Source organism: Ambystoma mexicanum, chromosome 10 (genome assembly GCF_040938575.1).
Source record: "Ambystoma mexicanum isolate Mex_15411 chromosome 10, UKY_AmexF1_1, whole genome shotgun sequence".
Taxonomy (NCBI): Eukaryota; Metazoa; Chordata; class Amphibia; order Caudata; family Ambystomatidae; genus Ambystoma; species Ambystoma mexicanum.
In genome coordinates this window covers 1272707875-1272724716 of record NC_090932.1, presented here as the reverse complement: position 1 = coordinate 1272724716, position 16842 = coordinate 1272707875, and the positions used below count along the sequence as shown (strand labels likewise).

Below are 16842 nucleotides of genomic sequence, written 5' to 3'. Positions count from 1 at the left end.
GTAAATAATTGTTTTCTCAGATTATGTTTACAATTTACTTGGTAAATAAAAACAATTGAATGTTGTTGGGTTTTTTCACCACTTTATTACATTTTAGCAGAAAACTAAAACACAGCATAATCAACAAGTACAAAAGTTTTAAATTGCTATCATTTCAATGCAACCAGAACACGTCATTTAACTTATCACACACTATAAATAAGTGCCTCAAATTAGATCTATTAATACAACTAACATCTTAAAACCCAATTAGCCTAAAGTAACATTAATGACATACAGACCACAAAAACACAAAAGACAAGGCACAAAACGGACACACATCCCCATATATATTGCCTAAAAATTGCTTTGGCTTAAGCCCTATAGAAGTGCCTAGACATTTCTTCTGTTTTTGAAGAACATTTGCCTCGGCCATCAACAGCTCAGGTGTCACATCTGCCTGCCACTCTTTACCACCAATAAGAACAGTGGTTGAAGTGTACGAAAAGAAGTAGTGGAACTATGTTCCCTGCTGACCTGTCCCAGCTCCCTACAAACCCCATCACCACTCCCCCTCCCACATGCAATATAAACCCCCAAGGTTTATATTGCAGGTTTCAACTTCTTCCTACACTTTTAAATTAAAATTAAACCATTCTGGAACGGTTTATTTTTTAAAATAAAAGTATAGCAACAGTAAAACCTTTTTTTTTTAAAGAAGAGGAGCAAAGCTCCCTACCGTTTCCGTCCACTTCGACTACTGAATACGAATCCCTACTCCCCAGATTTTCTTGCAATGCTATATGCAAAAAAGGCCAACAAAATGAACGACAGGGCTATAAAAGAACACTTTACATAGATATTATAGCGATATTATAGTTTTTTTTACACTGCTCCAGTTCACCACAGTAGTGGTCTCAAAGCTTGTGAGCCTTGTCCGAGTTGAGAAGCATGCAGTACCTGCCAGGGAACTCAGAACCCTAGAATGCTGGAAGCCATTGACAGGGAAATTGGGTGTGTTGTGGCTACAATGGTGTGCATTTGAAACAGGGAAAGGTGTGTACGCGAGTGCTAGAAGAAAGACATTAAGGAGTTGTGAGTGCATGTGTAAGGTTTGGGTTAGCGAGGGGCTCGAGATGTGCTCAGGCAGTATGTTGTGGGCAAAGTTTGAAAAGGTCATGCTAGGTGAGCTGCCCAAAGACCTGCGATACCAGTCCCGGTGTGTGTGTGTTGATTGTGTGGAGATAAGTGAAATAGGTTGCTAATAGTAATTTCATCAAAGCTGAATTCCATTTCTCTGGTCTACATCTCCATTTTAGACAGTCCCGTCTCATACCTTAACGCAAGAAGATCTGTCACCAACTAGTTGTTTTCAAGCACTTCCAGTCTATCCTCAGCTTTCTGGAGCCTACCATCCAATTCAGAAATGGAGTCTTGCACGTTAGATCTGAGGGTTGTGACAGGGTCAGAATCAGGACCTTGTCAAGGGGGTGGGGGAAGACCCCTTCTTAACTTGGGCAGGAGGCCAAAACAGACAAAAGCCAGAATCAACCCTGCCCTAGATATGGGAAGTGGGAGTTGGGAGGGCCCCAGTTCCTGAAAAAAAAAACATGTGCCTTGAATGTCACCTCTGGTACAGCTCATTATCTCCCAAATCCTCTCAGTACATTTTCTGACTATGTTTCTCTCTTTTCGTTTCAGAACCACAACTCCCAGAATCCCCAATGGGACAACCCAGAAAACCCGGACCGGAGCAGGAAAATGGACTCAAACAGAGAATGGGAGGATTGCTCAGTGGCAACGTGCTCGTCTTGGAAGCAAAATGACACAGAGCAACACAGGTTCGGATCCCCGGGTCTGCGCTTAGAAACGCCTGGGGATTAAGCGCGTTATAAATAACATATCATATCATATCAATGGACAGAGAACTTTCTTGCTGAAGATACATGAGACAGCCAGCATAAGACTTTACTATCCCAGACAGACCCCAGGCAAATGGAGAACCTGCAGAAACCAAGGTCAGGGGCGAGGAGAGACTGCAGTGGGGCAGGGAAGACACAGTACCCCGCAGCCCATCTCGAAATTAAAACACTCACCAACATCAGATGAAAGCCATCAGAAAACCAAACAGTCTGAGCTCCTTGCTGCCACCGCTCCAAAACAGTGCTGAGGAAGGGGATTAGAGGGCTTTTTAATGCCTCTCATCCTCATCTGGGTTCTGGGGAAAAGACAGTCCCTGATTGCTGCAGCATGTCAGGTACATTTCTGTAGTCGATAGAGGGCATAGGGAGGCATATAACCGCCAGCTCCATAATATAAAAAGCAGAAGAGGAAGAGTTTGGGTGTTCGTGTGAGGTCACCGGAGGGTCTGAAGGTGGACCAAGAGATAGGCAGAGGATGGACATTAAGCTGAGTGTTTGACAGTTGGTGGCAGAGTTTAGGACAGGTGCAGTATTTGATGAGAGAGTGGTTGTGTGCACTGCAGTGCAGTGTAGTGTAAAAAGTGGGGAGGAAGATGTATAGAAGGTGAGAGAGAGAACGATAGAGATAGTGCGGAAGACAGGTGTAGGGGAGTCAGGGTAGTAGCTAGTGTGAGAGGGAATGATTGTTAGGAGAGAATGAGGCTAGTAGAGAGGGGTGTAGAAGTGGGGTGTGAGGAGAATGGGTGTAGGTGTAGGAGGGAAGTGGGAAGGTGGGGAGAATAATGAGAGTGAGTGTAGTGGAAGGGTGAACAGGGCACCTTAACCCTGAGTTTGGGGAAGAAAAGTTGCAGCAGTACAGAGGTGAGAGTAATAGTAGTGCAGAGAGGAGAGAGTAGTAGTAGTGAGTGCTGAGAGAGTAGTAGTGTGATGGAGGGAGAAGTAGTATGGTGTAGGGGAATAGGAAGACGTGTCAAGATCGGAGCGACAATAGTAACATTGGAGGGTGGATGTAGGTGGCAGAAGAAGAGAGAGAAACACTAAAGAGAAAAAGAGGAGATGTGGGGAGGCTAGAATGTGGGTGGAACGGGGCAGAGTAATAAGAAGATAGAGTGGGGTTTGAGTCTGCAACTGCACACATGTATACCACCTTTAAGAAATAACCATCGGTAGTGTAGGGCCAGTTAGGAGGTCCCTGAGGGAGATCAGCTAGCCAGCATTTAGGGAAGATCCCTTGAGAGAAAACAAGAGTGTAGACCGTAGGGGTTGCCTGTTGGTAGCGCTAAACAGGGGTTTTGGACACCTGGGTTAGAGAGGGAGGGGGCGGCCCTAGCGACACCTACCAAACCCCTTCTTCTGATGGGTTCTTTGATTGAACCATCTGCCTGTCTGTAGCCTGGAGAATACACTCATTGACCAAAAGAACGTTCAAAGACCGTACTCTGTATTTCAATAAAACCATTGAAACTTCCTTGCATGTTGGGAGATTATTAAGGATGTATGTGAGACAGTCTGTATCTCCGTTTACACATCCTGACGGCCTGTTTGGGGCTATCTCCAAAGGCAGTACAGATGCCCCTCGCCCCTGTGTCTCCATCATGTGGGTTAAGTGTGGAGGACCAGATGGCCTAGAGAACCCTTGAAGTTTCTGCCTCCAGGATAACTGTGAATGAACATTGGTTGTATCAAAGAACCTAGGACACCGTGCAGGGTTCCACGCCACCCTGGGCACCCCTGTCTCATGGCCACATCCACAGGAATCCCAACCACATCCAGGGCAGGGCACAGTCATGGGAACATGCAGGTGGATGGCGTTAGCCCACTTTTTTTCAGAGGGGGCTGACGCCTTCTTTTTTGAGGAATTAAAAAAAATAATCTGCTGCACTCACTCGTACTAAAAAGCTCTGCTGCCCAAATCGGGAGGCTTTCAGGCTAGGCATTTAGCTACAAACTTGTAATATGCCTCCTGTTGACATTCTGCTATACAGGACAGTCTTTGTTACTGATTCTTAGGTATAAATGATGTGCACCAATTATACTTAACCAGCAATTTTACAAGAAAAGTGGTTCTCTTGGCTTATTGTAATTGTAATTGTTTATGTATACAGCCTGTATACGCAGGTGGAGTGCTTACGAAGCGCTTCCAGGTGGCAAGAAAACAAGGGAGTACAGTAATCATTCTTAGGCCTTGAAGTATCCAACTGATCTTACCGAGAAACTAGCATACTAAGTCTGAAGGCATTTCTCCTAGTGCAAGTGCACAAAGTGTTACAGTTGTGACCAAGCTAGGGAGGAGGACAAACATTTTTACAAAAAATCAAAAACAGGGGGGAGGCAGATGGACTTACTAATCCTAGTACATTATGCCATGCATGCATACAGACGGAGTTGCGAGGAAGGGGGAATGGGGGTAACAAACGTGTACAGTCCAGCAGGGCTCTGGGTTAAGTGGAGAGAGGTTGCCCCGCTAATGGAGCCTAAGCTGGAAGTGCAGTAATGCTGATCATAGTACAGCGGCCTGGAGGCAAGTGCAAAAGACTGGCGGGGGGGCTGGGACCTGTAAGGCTCTGGAGGTGAACCAGGCAACCAGTCAGCAAAAACTGAACAGAGTTAGGGAGGAGAAGGAGGATGGAGAGAAAATAAAGGAGGTTAGCAGGGGAGAGGGAGAGAGAAGGAGGAAGAGAAATGGAAGGTCTTGAGGAGTTTCCGGATCTTAAAGTGCTCTGGCTCAAGACAGAGGGAGACGGGAGGCTGTTCCGGAGGGAGGCACCTGCAGAGGATAAAGATCTACCCACAAATCTCTGTTTGTGAAAGCGGCTCACCCGCAGAGAGTCGGAGGAGGGAGAGCGGAGCACTCTAGAGGGAGAGTATTTAGGAAGAGAGCTTTGAAGATAGTGTGGGCCCTGGCCCCAGAAAGCCTTGTGGATTATGTAGAGGGTCTTGAACTTCATCTTTGCAGCCATGGGGAACCAGTGGAGGGATTTCAGCACCAGAGAGATGCGGTCCCTGGGCTTGAAGCCAAGGATAAGTCTTGCGGTTCAGTTCTGGATGATTTGTAGGGGATGGAGAGGAGAAGTAGGAAGATTGAGAAAGAAGCTATTGCAATAGTCCAGCCTAAAAAGAACCAGGGCTCTCGAGGTGGTGGGCCTCTGGGGGAAGGTGACACAAAGGTAGAATACATCTTAGGAGGTGCAGTGGTAGTTGGACTTTTTGGAGATGTCTGAGATGTGAGAAGAAAAGGAGAGAGTGAGGTTGAAGATGATCCCTAGATTTTTTGCCTCATTGGTAGGCGAGGGCGCAGGGCCAAGGTAGTCCGGCCAGTGTGAAAGTGGGAAAGCGGGAACAGGGGTCCGAATAAGGACGATCTCTATTTTACTGGCATGCAGATCGAGATAGTTAGCAGCACACCAAGCCTGAATTGTGGATAGACAGGGATGAGCGAGGAGGAGAAGGAGACTGAGGGTAGCATGAAAGAGAGCTGCGTGCCATCCGCATAATGCATCCACATATTATAGGCAAATGCGTATTTGTCAGGGACTGCAAATATCCAGCCCTAAAATCTCTCTACTGGCTCCCGGTTGCTGCAAGGATAAAATTAAAAAACCCTCTGCGTCATCCATAAGGCTCTCTTGGGCCGGGAACCACCCTATCTACAACTGGGGCTCACTAAAGACACTCCCTCCAGATCTTTACGTTCCTCTGGCACTAATTCTCTGTGTGTCAAGCACTTCTCTAAAAAGCGAGCTGGTGGCCGATCTCTTTCCTCGGCAGGCTCTCTCTTATGGAACAGCCTCCCCCTTACTCTTCGTCTTGAGCCGGATTTCCTCAAATTCTGGAAGCTCCACAAGACCTTCCTTTTTACCTCTTTCTTCCATTCCTCCCTCCTCTGCTAAACCCCACATCTGCTGAGATTGGTGACCAGGGCCCTTATGTTTCTTCCTGGGTCCCGGCCGATCACACCCAATCGCCTTCAGCCACCGCCTGTCGCCCATTTCCCACTGGCCTATCACACCACACGCCTGCCCTTATTTATCCATTAGCACTGACCACTCTCACAAATGAACTTAACAGCTGCTTACTCCCTAGCACTTCACTCTTTGGTACTCCTAGCACTTACCGCCTACTCCCTCATCCCTTCTCTCTCTCTGAACTTGCACGCTCTGAATGCTCACAAGGCCTAGTAGGTCCATCTCTATCTTTCATTGTTATATTTGTTTTTCCGTCCCATGGTCCCTCCCTGTTGCACTGTGGGCGTTTTGGAACACAATTACTTGTTGTACAAATGCACAATACATACATAAAATAAATAAAAACATTTTGTCCTGTGCACTTTCTTCAATTGGGAACTACAAAGTGGATGAAATGTGCATATTTCAGTAAAGGAAATGCTCACTTCCTGTGACGTCACTTCCCGTGGCGTACGTCAGAGTTCTCCCTCTTTTTTTTAAAGACGTGAGTCCTGATTCAGGGGTCCCCTTCGGAAAAGCGAGAAGCTGGCGTCTTCTGCATTAAATACATCCAGCCCACATGACCTATCCTTACAGATAACCTTTTAAAATGTGCAATGTTCTCCGCGCTAAATTGCCCCCACTTCCTCGTTCCACGGCTGAGTGTGATTAATTGAAACATCTCCCTCCGGATCCGCTCCAGCTGGGAGGGGTGTCCTGGAGCTGTTGGCTCCAACACACAGAGAACTCTCCAAGCCCCGGCAACGCAGCAGAGTGAGTGACAGCCGCAGGGCCCCGGAGACAGACGGCCACCTGGAGACACATCACTCGTAGCAAGCCAGGGCACCCCGGAACCCGTCCCTTCACAGACATCAACCCGCACCATCCCCCCGCCCCCCCCCACCACACTCCCCCACCTGGAGCCGGGGGCTGGTGGAAATGCACAGCGCCTCGAATTGTATTTTTTATCCTATTCACCACCTCAGGCACAGAACCGAATAGCATTAGAGCAGCTCTGAGCAGCGCAGAGAGGAGCTGCACCGCATAGTATCAAGCAACAGCACTGAGCACATCATAGCAGAAATGAACACTACCGAGCAGCACCAAGGGTTATCAAGGGCCCGGGCTGTAACAAGCACCACCGTATATTACCGAACCGCACAAAACACATTAGTGCAGTAATAAACGGCCCCCGGCGGCACAACACACTGATGAGCATCAGTAAACAGACCTGAGCAGCTCCAAGCGGTACCGAACAGTACCGATATGCACCCAAGAGCAGTACACTGTATGCAGCACCTATGTACCACACTCCGTTACTTCACAGCTAGGTTGGCAGTTTATATATCCCATACATACAGCAGTACTAAAGAGTACTGCGCAGAACCAAGCAGAGCTCAACAGCACTGAGCATAAGTAGCAAACAACACCATGCAGAACTGACGAACAGCACGTGGCCCTTAAATGTGATTAGAAGCCAGCAGTGTGAGGATGGTAGACTAGCGCACAGCAGCATAAAACAGAGCAGCGCTGGAAAGTACTCAGGGCGTTGAACACAATGAAAAACAACACATCGCAGCATAGTCCTGCACCAACCAAGCAGCACTATCAGTACTGAGCAGCATTGAAAACAGGTAGAGCACTACAGCACTAATGCTATTGAGCAGCGCTGAAGAGTTCAAAGCAGTACCATATACCACGAGCTTCAATAAATCGAACCGAGTTGCGCAAAAGGACACTGATTACTAAAATGCACCAAACAGCACTAAACTGCACTGAGGAGTACCAAGCGAAACTGAACATCAGCAGATGTACCAAACAGCACTGAAGACCACCAGGTAGAACTCAATAGAACCGAGCAATGTTTGCTTTACCCTTCATACACAGTAACTGTGCACCATGGGTAAAGCAAACCTGGGTGTTATTTAAGTGGGTAGACTGGCCTACATTGTAGGTCAATCTATCCACGTAATAGCACTTCACTTATCATGTTTGCTTTACCCTTTCGACGAGCTGAAAAGAACAACACTGAACAGTGCTGAGCAATACGAAACAGCGCTGCAAATCACTGAACAGTACCAAGCAGCTCTGCGAATAAGTGAACAGCACAGAGTAACAGTGAAGACCTCTGAACAGAACTGAGCATAGCAGCATTGAACACTATCCAGAGCATCCAGCAGAACTGAATAGCACTGAGCAGATATGCAGTACCAAGCAGCTCTGCGAATAAGTGAACAGCACAGAGCAACAGTGAAGACCTCTGAGCAGAACTGAGCATAGCAGCATTGAACAGTACATAAAAGTACACTGCACAGGTCTCTGTGCTTGGATTGACACTTAAAATATGTCCGAGTCCAGTTATGAAAAATGGCAAGCTGATTGGGATAGCTAAGGCTGAGCATTAAGGCTTCCCCTGCAGGGGTGGAGGGTCAGAAAATAAAGCTGGCACAGCACAATCACATTTAAACTACATGACCAAATGTTCAATTCGGTAAAATCAAGACAAAAAAAGAATTCATAAGTATGTAGCAGAGATGACAAAATGCGCACTATTTTCAATGGGAATGCAATAATGTAGGCACAACTGCACTGCTCCATAGTTTTCAAGCTTGTCTTGCCATGGGAGCCCGCAATCAGAAAGTCTTGATTTTTAAGGTCGTTCCAGGTCGAAATGACAGCCAGGGCGTGTGCTACGTTGGTGTGACCTAGCGCTGTGAGCTGGCTCGGTGTGCAGTGTTGCACAGTCCTGGGCTTCAGTTGGCATGTAATCCGATACTGCTTAATACATGGCAGTGCTTACATGCATTGCTCATTGGTATACAAGCCCCACCATAGCAAACATCCCGTGACACTTTCTAGCATATCATGACCACAGACCAGCACAGAGTAACACAATACAATGTGACGTGGCATCTCGCAAGATAGAATGCCATTGGAAATGAAATCACAGTGTGGAAAAACGACCTGACCCAGCATAGCCAAAACAAACACAACAGGGTGCACCGTAGCGTAGCATATTCACACAGCTCAGCATAACACGATGTAGAACCGTGCTTAATAACAGTGCCTTCAATTACCCAAACATGGCATCATGACATCACAGAACACTACAGCATTTCTTAACGGCGAGGAAACGCACTCAACGATGCTACACCAAGGCCACACTACATGGGATGTGCTATAGGAGCGTACGGGCACAAGGGGCTGTGTGTGCTGCGCCATCGTCCTTGCAGCTGTGTGTGTGCTGTGATAATGTAACTGCACAAGGATGTGAATGTGTGTTCTTTATATTAGTCCGGTGTGTCTTGTAGGAGCACATGTCGCCTTGTGGCCGCGTCAGAGTGCTTGTTAGCCTTGACAGAGTCATGGTAGAATTATCTGTTCTCTCTTCTTTATCTTGCTGACACTTTCACTCTGTCATTGGTGTTTTGTATATTGAGGCTGACTCCATTTCTCTGGTTGAAAGTGTCGTCACGGTTTGGTTTCCTTCTTGATCAGTGTTCTCTTGCCACAGTAGAGCTGGTTTCACAAGGTCCAAAAGGTTTGCAGTAAAGGCAGCGGGTTTCTTGATCAGTGGGTTGTTTGCATTCCTTGGCAGAGCTTCCTGTTCAGCTCCGCTCGATGTTCGTCCAACATCTTGATTCCCAGCTCCCCGGTGCAGGTCTGCGGTTCTAGGAAGGATAATCTGATTGGTCAATAGGTTATTATACCTAGAGTTTGAAGGAGAGCAGATGGGCCAAGGGTATTGTGATCCCAGTCTGGGTTACAATGTCTTGAAAGCTATGCTTGGGTCCACTACCTGAAAATGCTACGAGCACTTTGACGTACGTAGGGCAATAGTCAGTCGAAGGAGAAAGAGGAAATTTGGGACCTCCCCAAACCTCAATACAATTTACCACAAGACACGCAAAAGCTCATTAGGTAGATCATGGACTCTGCAGGGCTCTGGCAATGACAATGGTCTTCTGATGAATCCTACCAAAACAAGAATTCTTGAGTTGTCAAGGGACAAGAAGCGTAGTCCCTTGAAATGGCTCTTTGAAAAAAGGAAGTAGGTGCCCCAAGCGTTGCATAATTGGGCTTCCATATTTCGGCACAACCGTCACTACTGAATATCCCCTCCACTTTAGCCCAGAAGGCTGCATCCTTGTCGAACCAACTTTGAAAATGTACAGAAAGTTTGGTTGTTTCTAAATAAAATCTGCAAGCGACTTTTATGAAGGGAATGTTGTTACAAAATTGATCTACAGGATGGAACTTTGGCCAACAGCCGCCTGTTATTGGTTAGACACAATTGAGGCTGCAAAGTGGAGACGTGTGCTGAATGTATCTAATGCCGTCCCATTAGCAGCGATGCAAATTGAACTGGGGATGGTATCTCTTAAAGAGCGAGCTCAGTGGCGACTCCTATCCTTGTTTCGTCAAATACGCCGTCCGATCAGAGAGTCTCTGTATGCTGAAATGAATACTCGCATGGAATCGAAACATGTATTGGGGGCTCTCCGGGGGTTCATTGGAAACCCAAAGGAATATTGTGAAACTATGCTGAGTGAACTCAATTTGGATATAGAGGCTCTGATTACTAGCCCTGAAAAAGAAAAAAATTTGCTGTATAATGGGGATTGGGGCAATACAATGGGCTCTTTCCATAGATATCCGTCCTTGATGCACCTTGTTCACGAGTATAAAAAGCGCGGTACTGTGGCTGCGTATTTGCACTTGTTCCCTAATTGTTTTCATAGATCAATTTTAATGCGTTTAAGGTGGAACTTGTTGCTGACAGAAGAGGTGTTGTTAAGGAGGGGACAGATTTGCAGTGTGGATGAATTCTGTAGATTTTGTGGGGACAAAGAAGGTGTGGAGACAGCAAGGCATCTTTTCCTGGAATGGCCAGTTCTTATGTCGGTATATCTTGAGAAACTGTTTTTTTTCATAAACTGGGCTGAGAATGATAACCCGTGGAAAAGATGCCTAAGTGGTAACATAACATCAGATGGGTTAGCAGTAGCCTCCTTCTTAAACTCTTTTCACTTAAGCACTTTGTAATCTTGTCAGATGATTGCACTTTATATGGTATTCATCTGTGGTATTGTTTTTTTAAATAAAAATATTGAGGGATAGGACATATGTTTTCAGAAGAAATGTGAACGTGAAATATGATAAATTCCGTACATGGAAATGTTTTAATATTAACTGTAGTGATCCAATGAGGATTTAATTAATATATTTTATCTTGTTATCTTAATTTAATATTCTTGTATTGATGAATTGTAAAGGTTTTTTTAAAACCATATATAAATATATGCCCAAGAGGAAGTAGAACAGACATCCCTCGTACCCACACCAAGCCACGAGCAGCCAGGCTCCACGGGCAACAAAATGGAGGCCCCGCAGATGAGGATGGGCTTCCCTGGAAGTTCGTGAGTCCTGATAGTTTTACACTGGTGTGGGAGGTTAGACCCCTCTTGGTATCAGTTCGGACTGCATAAACCACCTGGACCACAGTTATCACATCCTCTTAAAGGAGGGCAGCTGTGTGATCTTGGTTCCCACAGATGTGTACTGCCGGTTTACTAGCAGGGTCAAAAGGGGGATGGAGCGAGAGCTATTTTCTGGTGAAGCACTGGAAAGCGAGGAGGTGGTTCCCTTCCCACGAATCCATGTTGTGATGCAGTTTTGTGGTTTTGGTGGGGAGCAGGGTATGTTGTTAAGTGGCAACGCAATTGTAAGCGTGTGCGCTGTGATGCAAGACCAGAGACATTTCAAGCAGTCTGGAGTAGTTGATCTTGGGAAAGTGACGTGTGACCGTCCTGACCAAATGAAGTAGAGAAATAATACTCAAACATTCATAATTTTATCCTGGACCTCCCCCACACAAAGATACCTACCCCCTCTACCTATAGCGAATGAAGGCTGCTTCTTTGTTTGCTTTTTTTTGAAATAATGTTTAAAAACAACCCTTTTACAAAACATCTGTTTTCTTTTAATTTTGTATGCATTCATAGTTTTTCCCAGGGATATTGTTTAACACATTTTGTAATACCCTGTCTTTTAAATTCAATGTTTTTTAAAAAATTTAATGCAGAATATGCAAAATTCAGAATTTGTGGCCAATGTTTTCAATTCTATGTTTGAAAATTGAGATTTTAATTTCAATATGTTCCTATTAAGCCATTTCACGACCATAAATCAGTCCTTTACGGTGTTAGAAGATCTCTGCATACTGCCAAAAAAGACCCTGGTGAAAAACAGTGAAACCAAAGTCCTGCCAATACCTAGAATGCATTAGGCATTAAAGGGAAGTATCTTTAGGGAAAAGTAGCTTTTTGTTCCCTTGCAAGGTATCCTCTCCGTACTGATGACCCCGATAATAGTGCATGTTGCATAGAGGAAGAATGGGGGTATGGTTCACCCAGAAAGATTCTTGAGCAACGCTTCACCCGCTTGGGGTTCGATTCTAGTATCATAAGCTACAAAGCTAATCTCTTCCCTCAAAAGTATGTGGAGCTACTCAGACGACTCAACATCAACCATGAAATCCAGATTAGCCTGCATATGAACTACAGGTTACTACTGTATCTGAGCCACCTTACTCAACAACATCCACAGGGCCTCATTACACGGACGGCGGTAAAATACCGGCACCGCCTTGGAGGAAAGGGAAATTACCGCCCTATTCCAAGGTTGGTGGGGCGGTAATTCCCCCTTCCCCCATTGCCCTTCCCCATTCCCATTTTTGCCCCATAGGGCATAATGGGAATGGGGAAGGTGCTAATTACGGCACCGCAAATTGCGGTACCGTAATTAGCTCCCTGGTCCCTTTGCGGGTTGGATTTTAACGCCTGCAAAAAGCAGGCGTTAAAGTCTCCGACCCGCAAAGGGACCTCGTAGTAAGGTGGTAAGGGTTAACGGTCACCGGTACCATTAACGGTCACCGTTAACCCTTACCGCCGTCCGTGTAATGAGGCCCACAGACTCAAAGAATGCCTTTCCCTCATCCAAGCCTGGATTACAAGTGCCTACCTAAACCGCATCCTTATTGCTATCGCTCCAGATGCACCTACTTCCAGGATTTCGTCTCTTCCATGATGCTAAATGGATATACAGCGCAACTCTCAAAAAGAAAGTCACTCCCATTCGTCATAGACCACAATCTCTTCCTTAGGACCTACATCGTCAAGAAGACCCAGACAGCCTGGCACCACATCTTTCTCCCTAGCTGCATAAAACCCAACATCTGGAGATCGACACCAGAACCACCATCCATGCACTGGTCGGCTGAAACCTGAATGCCAGCAACAACATTTTTACTGGGGCCCCTGATGCCTCCCAAAGAACATACTGCATGCCTCCTTCCGACATATGGACAGACTGAAAGACTGTGACCACAACACCCTCACCCCTGTAGATGTAAGCTTGCTGCCCCTCCAAGGCTGCATTATTTTCAAAACCTGCTGCGCCATTTCGAAGTCCATAATTACCAATGCACCTCCCTGCCTGGCTGCAAATCTAACCATTTTCAGAGGCCAGCACAAGACAAGAAGCAATGAGGGTGTCACCCTTGAAATCAAGAAATGTAAAAATGTAAAGACTAGGACACAAGCCTTCCCAAACTACACACATGGACCCTGGAAGAATACCCTACTTCACATCAAGCTAGCCACGATCTCTCCTCCACTTAAAAAGGAATTGAAAAAACGAATCTCTTCAAAGAACACCTCACATCCATCCCTCAATAAGGACCCTTCCACTCTTCAGTACAAATATGTACATGCACACAGTAACACCTATGAAAGGGGGAATTGAATTTCAAGTTGCTGTCTTACAGATTTCAGCTAAATGAGTTTTCTTTAGAAAAGCAGACACCACTGTTTTAGAATGGGGCCTTGTTCCGCCTGGTAAAACCTGTTTGCTTTATGGCAGCACAATTGCATAGTTGATAGAGTCGCCAAGATATTGTTTGCTTGGAGATTTAATGGCCTCTATTAACGGATCTATTGGAAACCAGAAGCTAATTTGATATTTGCTTTAATCTTGCAAAGTAATACGCTGGTGTTCAGGGAAACTAAATACCATCCTCTGTCCTGACTGCTTGATGCCAAAAACAAGTTGATGACTGGTGCAAGTGGAGGGCTTACCACAGATATGACCTTGGCTGCAAGATTACATCCAGAAAGTGTTTACCTTTCACTTCTGATAAAACATAATTAGGGGGGAAAACGTCTGTGATTGTTGAATATCTTTGAAAATTGCCCTTTTCCATATGAACCAATGTCCTATTGAATCTGTTTTGAGACATGAGGATTGACAACAAAAGGACAATCCCGGCTTTGATAGCACCGCCCAATGCCCCATGTCCACCAAATGATCATTAGTTTGTTTTAACATTTTAACCCCAGAGCCTCATTTTTTTTTTCCTGGGCTATTAGGTAGCACTGAAAGTGCTACCTTTAAAACCAAATCTATTGTCATTAACATAAGAGCTTCAAATATGGGCTTTGAATGAGGGTCTGCAATGCTTTTCCAATGGAGACGACATTTGAGGAGGGATACACAGTTGTAACCCTCCATTCCCTGCCCCTACCCAATGTAATCCTTATGGCTAATCCCACCCATTCCTGTCCATCTCGGAACTTATAGTTTTTGTGAGCACATCCATGGAGGCACCCATCTTGGATGACTGTCTATAAGGAAGCTCTCTGGGAACAAGGCAAAACGAGCAGCATCTTTGAATAGGAAAGATAGCATGCATCTTCCAAATAAAATGATACATTGAATCATGTGAGTATAATCTTTTTTTAAATAGCTAAAGTAATTAGCATTTTGGGAGCTTGTTTTGATATTTTCCGTTGATATTTTCTACATTTTGTTGCTGACTGCACTTTGCACTGTAATGTTTATATCGGTTTGTGCCTTTGTGCAATCTCTGAAAGCGAATTTGATATAACAAATTATACTTTTCCGCCTTCTGTTTCATCCACACTGTTCCATTGTCAGAAGTCGAAACCTGTGTGGATGCACAGATTCAGGTTGACAGTTTTGTTGAGTGACCGAAGTCCTCCTTTAGTGCGATGTAGATTTGAAGTACGCTTTGGAACTGAGGGTTTTCTAGGCATGATGGCGGCTACCTGTGCCTGCTGGTTGCGAGCTGTTAGCCGCCAAGCTGTTTCTTTGGGACATGGAACACACTCTGGGTCTGGACTGCTTAAGCCAAGGTAGTATAGCTCAGTGGCAATGCGCTGGATTTGGAAGCAAGACGACGCAGCGCAACAAAGGTTTGAATCCTGGTATAGCGCAGGCAAAGCGAAGAAGTTGCAAATTGTCGTTATTCATTTACAAAGTAAAATATTGCTTATTTATGGCTGGGAAAGAAGTGATAAACGTGGAGTCTGAAGATACCGAAGAGCAAGTAAGCTGTCCAGTCTGTGCAGAGGTGTTGCCTGCCTCGCGTATCAATGCACCCCTGGACCGGCGCTTGCAGCCCCCCACTTCTGAAAACGGCCCCGGGATCCCCAGCAGGGCCTCCAATGGAGGAGGAATCACAGAGCAGCAAGAAAAGGCAGCTCTCTGCCAGTTCAACCCCTTCCGCCTCTTCCAAAAACCACGGCCAAATGGGGAGAACGCCTCTTGTCCCCCTTGTCCCTCTCCAGCACCTAGTTTCCCTTGTCATGCTGCACTCCCACAACAATATGAATCAGGTAAGAGCAACCACTAGAGGTTGGAGGGCAAGGCCCATGTAGATAGGATGCGGCCTGCCTACCTGGATGAATAATTAGGCTTAATAATAATAATAATTAGGCTTTTATATAGCGCTACAAACACTCAGGTATCTGAGCGCTGCTTATTATTACCCACGGTGTGTGGTGCTCATTTATCGACCTCGGAAGGATGAAAGGCTGAGTTTGGCCCCGCCGGGATTCGAACCTGCGTTAACAGGCTCTGCACGGGTGTCAAAGCGGGCGCTCTACTCGCTGTGCCACTTGACCCAATACATGCGGGAGGGCAAAGTACTAGGGGCGAACACGGTGTTGAGGAGCTTGCTCGAGTCAAACGAGGTGCCCTCCATCATCCTGTGGGGACCACCAGGTTGCGGCAAGGTGAGTGAGGTTCAGAGTTTGCTTGTGCATTGAGGGCAGCAGTAGGAGCATGGACAAGGCAGTATCCCTTTGCAGGGGAGGCGGACAAGTCAAAGAGGGCACTCGTGCAAGTGCTTCTTCAGCCAAGAGGACATCATTTCATGGGGGGAGGTGTTTATCCTGGAAGCCAGAGTTCACCCCTTGCAGGCTGAGCTTTACCCCTACAAGAGTTTATCAGTTCCCATCCAGAACGGCCTACTCTTGATAATCAAAAGCTCTGATTTTGAAGAATAAACCACACACCTCATAATGCAAATAACAGGAATAGGGTTAATTGACCTGCCTGGCCGGGGTCTATTTGTGAAATAGGCACACTTAGTAAAGTAGTTGTAACTAATAATATTTGAGTAACTCTGGAGAGATGTAGCCGCTTCTAATTTCAGGGACTGCAGAGAAGGGAAATGTTCACTCCATGCTGTTTCTTTCAGCTCTCTCATGATCAGACAAACTTAAATAACCACTCCCTAAAGCACATTTGTAAACTGGACCCGGGTCAGGTGGATGTAGTTCATTCAGACATCTTGTTTTCCGTTGCATTCTGGGACGTGTGGTCCTGGATGTAAAATAGAAATGCTAAGCTACACGCCTGATAATAAAAACAGGATAGATTGGTTACTCTCGCCAAACACAGATCTCGTTGAGCACTGGGGATTAGGGCACTCGCTGGGCTTTGTTTAAGCTGGGTTCACAGGATAGGTCAAACACAAATGCCTTTAAATGGAAAACACAGCTAAAGCTTATGATAAATTCACATCATTACAAGAGTTCACTTTTTCGCACGAATGCTCCCATTCCAATTGGGAGATGTGTATCCACTTCTTTTTTATTAGCATTCTGAGAGCTGTATTGCTAGGCGTATAA

The 16842-nt window shown here is 45.8% G+C and overlaps 1 protein-coding gene and 1 long non-coding RNA gene across 7 annotated transcripts in view; one reads left to right on the top strand and one right to left on the bottom strand.

The window, feature by feature from the left end:
* LOC138492227 (uncharacterized) overlaps nucleotides 1-6225 on the top strand; it is a 397170-nt gene extending 390945 nt beyond the window's left edge. For both annotated transcript variants that reach the window (XR_011276169.1, XR_011276168.1), the window contains exon 3: nucleotides 1681-6225. This is a non-coding gene — a long non-coding RNA (uncharacterized lncRNA). The remainder of the gene's footprint in view (nucleotides 1-1680) is intronic.
* Nucleotides 1-16842, bottom strand: part of EMID1 (EMI domain containing 1) — a 949835-nt gene that overhangs the window by 737764 nt on the left and 195229 nt on the right. The gene's annotated exons all lie outside the window — the stretch shown is intronic.